The following is a 6,000-nucleotide window of genomic DNA, read 5'->3' on the forward strand; positions in this document are numbered from 1 at the left end:
CTTAGTCATTGGATATCTACATTTCTAGTTCTTTGCTGCCATGAAAGAAATAATGCTGCTTTAAGTATTTTTGTGTACACTGGACTCTTCTTTCTATCTTTGGGATATCTGCTTAGCAGTGGGATCTCTTGTTTAAAGGAATGTATTGACATTTTAGTTATGTTTTTTTTTTTAAACCCTTAACTTCTATGTATTGGCTCCTAGGTGGAAGATTGTTAAGGGTGGGCAATGAGGATTAAGTGACTTGTCCAGGGTCATACAGCTGGGAAGTGTCTGAGGCCGGCTTTGAACCTAGGACCTCCTGTCTCTAGGCCTGACTCTCAATCCACTGAGCTACCCAGCTGCCCCCTTTAGTTAAATTTTTAACATGTAATTTGAGGTTGCTTTCTAGAATAGTCAAAACAATTCATAGCTCCTCTGATAGTTTCTTAGTGTCCCTGACTTCCCACAATTTCTATATTCAAATGAACTGTTAAAAATCCCTGCCACATATATGTAGTGCAAGTCATCCTACAATCAATCAACACTTATTAGGCACCTACAATGTGTCAGGTGCTGTATTAAGCATTAGAGATTCCTTGAGTTGTAGTTTCTTGATCTGGAAAATACTTGTATTGCCACCTTCATTGTTGTGAAGAAAGCACTTTGTAAACATTTAGTATTATGTTGATATGGGGCACAGAGAGAGCTGAGTCTCCTAGACTTTTGATTTCATTGGTATAGGGAACTGATGGATGAAGAAACTATGCAGGTCATCACCTTCTTTGCCACTTAAAAGTTCTACAGAGGTGCTTAAAGAGGTCCTACAGAGATGAGCACTGATGGAGTAAGTGCTTTGTTCGGGGCGTCTCATGAGCTGTGTGATACTTTGAAATTAATCTGAATTTCTTTATTTTTCAAGATGCTTTCTTGTGTTATCGTCTTTCCCCGTAAATCTCGGCACTACCATAAGTAAGAAACTAAATTAGCAGGTTAGGAAAAATCCACTATCAGGAATCAATCAATTTCAAAAGGGGAACAGATAAGCTTCATATAATCTTTTGGACTGTCTCTGTTCTGTAGTAATTTGTTTGCCCAGTTGGTAAATGTGATGGATTAGTGTCCTATGGGTCACTACCTCATTTTTGCACTCTAGAAGAATTTGGTTTGACTGTATAGGACCAAAATAAATCCTCTACAGGCATTTCCAAAGAGCATCTAATAAGGCCACCATTCCAAATGGGATGTAGGGAATTTATTCACCTTTAAATTATCCAGATTACAACAGTTTATTTCCTTTCTATAAAGCCAGCATAAATGGATTTTTCAAATTCTGAGTTGAAATCTAAAATTTGACCTATGAATTTATCAGTTTATAAGAGTTTATTAAGCACCGTGTCACTGTGTGCCAGGAACTATGCTAAGGTGCTGAAGATCCAAATTCAAAAAAAGAAATAATCTCTTTCAAGGATCTTATATTCTATTAGAGAACAGAAAAATATAAGAGTGGGGCAGCTAGGTGGCACAGTGAATAGAGCACCAGGCCTGGACTCAGGAAGAATAAGTTAAAATCTGGCCATAGATACTTTTAAAAGAATATATAAATATAAGTTAATCTCTGAGAAACCAGTAGATGTTCTGGGCAGCTGCCACTCACACATTAAATTCACAAAGAAGGATAGGGTAGCAGAGCCTGAGAAAATCTGATAACCCTTTCACTAAAGGAACGGCAGTTGGAATTATTGATCTCTGTCATAAACCAGGGAATAACACAAAGATGAACTACTCACACACTATGGGTTCTCTGAGGTGAGAGGAAACAAACAGGAAGGGAAACAAAATAGTTTAATGTATAAAAAGGGTAAGTAAATAGGTTTAATTAAATAAACTTTGGTTTTGAAGGAAGGGAAAGGGATGTCTATTCTAACCACCTACGGGCAAGTCTCTGGGTCAGGGAAGGAACTTATCTACACTAAGCTAAAGGCTATATCAAGGCATAGCTAGACTATCAGGGATGGAAGTGGGATCCTCACTGCTGGGTCCTGTCCAAATCCAGCAATGATACAGCTCTCCCAGGCCCTCAGCCAGTAATCCTTGAGATGGGTAAGGTTAGAGAATTAAACCAGCCTGAGATGACCAGCAGCCCAGATCAGGTTTGACATTCTCAACCTAACTTCCCACAGGTAGATGATTCTTCCTTCAGGATACCAGGATACAAACTTCACTTTCCCTGAGGTCTCCCACTGAGTCAGTTGGTTAGCAGCAACTTGCACTCAGCCAACATGGAGTCCATCCCAGGAGAGAGAGAGCCACTTCCTGCTTCCCCATTCCATTTAGAATTCTCCAACCTTGCTTGATAAGCCTCCTAATAATACCTAATCTTTTTTTTTAAATTTTTTTTTTTTTTTTAAATTTTAAACCCTTAACTTCTGTGTATTGACTTATAGGTGGAAGAGTGGTAAGGGTAGGCAATGGGGGTCAAGTGACTTGCCCAGGGTCACACAACTGGGAAGTGTCCAGATTTGAACCTAGGACCTCCCGACTCTAGGCCTGGCTCTCAATCCACTGAGCTACCCAGCTGCCCCCAATAATACCTAATCTTAAACATTTATACCCTACTTTATTAATTTATCTATAACAATACTTACTGGCTATATGATCTTGGATAAGGCACTTTATTTAAAAAACATAAAAATGTAAGAGTTGGCGCCTGGACTGAAAATACAGAAAATAGTTAATAAGTAACTAAGTCAAGTTGATTTTAAATATGAATATTTGAAACTACAATTTCCTTCTAAAAGCTTCAGTTTTTCTTTGGTTTGTAGGTCTTTAGACCTGTAAAGATGCTTAGAGACCACCTGAAGAAACTGTCTTATTTTGAATGAAATTGTGGCCCAGAAAAAGGAAATATAAAGGTCATTAACACTTAATATAAATAGGATGGGAATCCATAATCCTATTCCTGTTCTCTGTCAGCTACAGAAATTGTACTTTGTACATGACCTGCATGTAGAATCAACAAGGCTTTTATGTTCAATGTTCAACTAAAATCCTACCCTGACATCTCATTGGGGTCCATATAGTCGACCTTTGGTAATGAGAGGCTTTGCCAGAAGAAAACAAACTGACAATCCTCCTAAGCTGGTAAGGCTTCAAGGAAAAGTTCCAAATTGTACTATGTTGTCTGAAAGTCAGCTTATCTAAATTGAAATACTTGTTACCAAATGGTTGGCTAGTAGGGATGATGGTTTGTTTTTTGATCATAGCAACTCATAAAGCTTTGATTGAGGGTTCTTAACCTGGAGACTGCAAACATTATTTAAAAAATAAACACCATTTTGTTTATTGTATTTCAGTAGAACTGGTTGGTTTTTTTCTTTTTTTTGTGATCCTTATGTATTTTATTTTATATATTTAAAAACATTATTTTGTGAAGGAGTCCACAGGCTTCACTGGACTGCCAAAAGTTAATGTGGAAAATACTTTATTACATTGTTTGGAAGACATTATTATGTTGTTTAAATCTAACTTTATGTGGCTAGAGATTGTTTGAACCCAGAATGTTGTTCTGACCTTAGTAACAGCTTTCCAGAAATATCAGGGATGGCTACAAGGAATTTTGGGTTCCCCACCACCACCACCACCACATTTTGTTTTGGGTCCCCTTTGTGTCTTGATTTAACCCAAAATTTACTTTATTTTTTAATTTTTTACATTTATTATATTTTTTATATTTACTGATATCATTTTAATCAACCTTGACTTCAAGTTGCCCTTTCTGAATGTGTAGGTTCATGTGTACATTCAAGTGTATCTATGTCTTAATCCTATATCATGTAAACATTCCAGAACCTGGAAGAAGGGAAGCCATACCCTTTCCTGATGGATTTCCTCATCTGATAAATTTCCTTCTAAAACTATTTCAGATTTTGGGGTTCATTCTCATCACTGAAATTAAGGACACAAAAAAAGGTTGAGAACTGATGCAAAGTGTAGTGTTTCAAACCTCCTGTCAGAAACAGGAGTACCTGAAGTTAACTAGAAAAGGGCAACTAGGTGTTTTGTGATACTGAAATTTAGAGATTGCAAAAATATAACACATGCAATCTTTCAGTATTACATAATACCTATTTGGCAAGACTAGTTTAAATAGTTAAGGTAGAAAGGATAATGATTGTTTTTCTAGTTCTGACTACTTCCCATCAATTCATATAAATCCTACTATACTTCTCTGCACTCTTTAGTCATCATTTCTTGTCAAAGTAATATAGGTAAACACCTTGCATACATTAAAGTGCTACATATGTTAAATATTATTATAATAACATTCTCTTAAATTCATGTAAGATACAGGTTAATTAGCCATTTCCCAACCAATAGGTATCTACTTTGTTTCCACTTCATTCCTATTACCAAAATTGAAGCTACAAATATTTTGGTATATGTGTAACTGACCCTCTTTCTTTGATCTCCTTGGGGTAAATTCTTAGGACTGGGGTGGGACAGAGGTATTAACATTTATCAGTGAGACACTCTGAATTTATTCAAAACTGTATTAGTTACTTAATCATATTTTTCCATACAAACTTTTGTGTTGCTTACCCTGGGGCCAGAATTGTTGTTTGTAAGCTCTTAGGTGTACTCAGTTCTTCAGGAGTATGGAAGAAGTAGACTTACTAAAGTAGCTTTCCAAAGAATCAAGAGCTTCTCTCATTCAAGCACAGGAATTTAAAAGTCCTTTGTGATAGATTTTTTTTAAGAAGGTGAAATCATCAGGGCCTCTTCCTAAAGGCAGTCATCCAAGTATGACAAAGATATCCAAGTCTATTGAACTTCAGCTGGGGCCAGACCTTGGGTCAAAAAGTACTCTATTAGTTCATTAAACTTAAAAAACAAAACAAAATGAAAAAAGTAGGAGAAACACTCATTCAATGCAACCTTTTATTAAGGGCCTACTATGTAGAAAGACACAGTGCTAGGAAATGGGACTACACAAAGCAAAAACAAAAACAGTCCATGTTATCAAAGTGATAGGCAAAAAGAACCCATGAAAGTTTAAAATAGAATCCTTAAAAACCAATCTCAGATTCTCGCATCTCTCAGATACCTTCTTCCATTATTTCTGTCTTTACCTGTCATATGAAGAAATGACCCTTCTCTTTGCCAAAAAAAACCCCCACCATATGCACTCTCAATCCCAATCCCCACTTTCTATAACAGATTGTCCCTTTTGGTTCCCCATTCTAGTCCATCCTCCACTCAGTTATCAAAGTGACATTATTATACCATTCCCTCATTCAATAAACTCCACTGGTTTCCTATTGTTTCTAGTGTCAAATATAAAATTCTGTTAGACTTCTCATTCTTACTTTTCCAGTCTTCTTACACCTTATTCTCCTCTTTACATATTCTACAATCTATTGACTAGCTTCTTTGCTGTTCCTCCTACAAGACATTGCATCTCTCACTGCATTTTCACTGGTTGTTCCCTATGCCTAGACTTTTTATCCCTCCTCACTTCTGTCTCTTGGACTCCCTGACTTCTTTCAAAATATCTCTTTCCACAGGAAGCCTTTTTTGATTCCCTTCTATAGTAGTACTTTCCTTCTGTGGATTTTTTCTCAATTTATACAATATCCAATTTAAATATACATATAGCTTGTTTGTACATAGTTGTGTACATATTGTCTCCTTCCATTAGACTGGAAGTTCCTTGAGTAGGGAGTATCATTTGCCTTTCTTTGTATCACCTAACAGTACTTAACACAATGTCTGGCACATATCAGGCACTTAATATACATTTACTGACTAATTGAAAACTCTCTCCAAAGCTACCAATGATCTTTTAACTGCAAAACCTAATGGCTTTCTTTCTTTCTTTCTCTTTCTCCCCATCTCTCCTTCCTCTTCTCCCTCTTTCCCCCTCTCCCTCCCCCTCTCCCCCTTTCCCTCTCTTCTTTCCTTCCTTCCTTCCTTCCCTTCCTTCCTTTTTTCCTTTCCTTCTTTCCTTCTTTCCTTCCT

The sequence above is a fragment of the Gracilinanus agilis genome, chromosome 1 (genome assembly GCF_016433145.1).
Source record: "Gracilinanus agilis isolate LMUSP501 chromosome 1, AgileGrace, whole genome shotgun sequence".
Taxonomy (NCBI): domain Eukaryota; kingdom Metazoa; phylum Chordata; class Mammalia; order Didelphimorphia; family Didelphidae; genus Gracilinanus; species Gracilinanus agilis.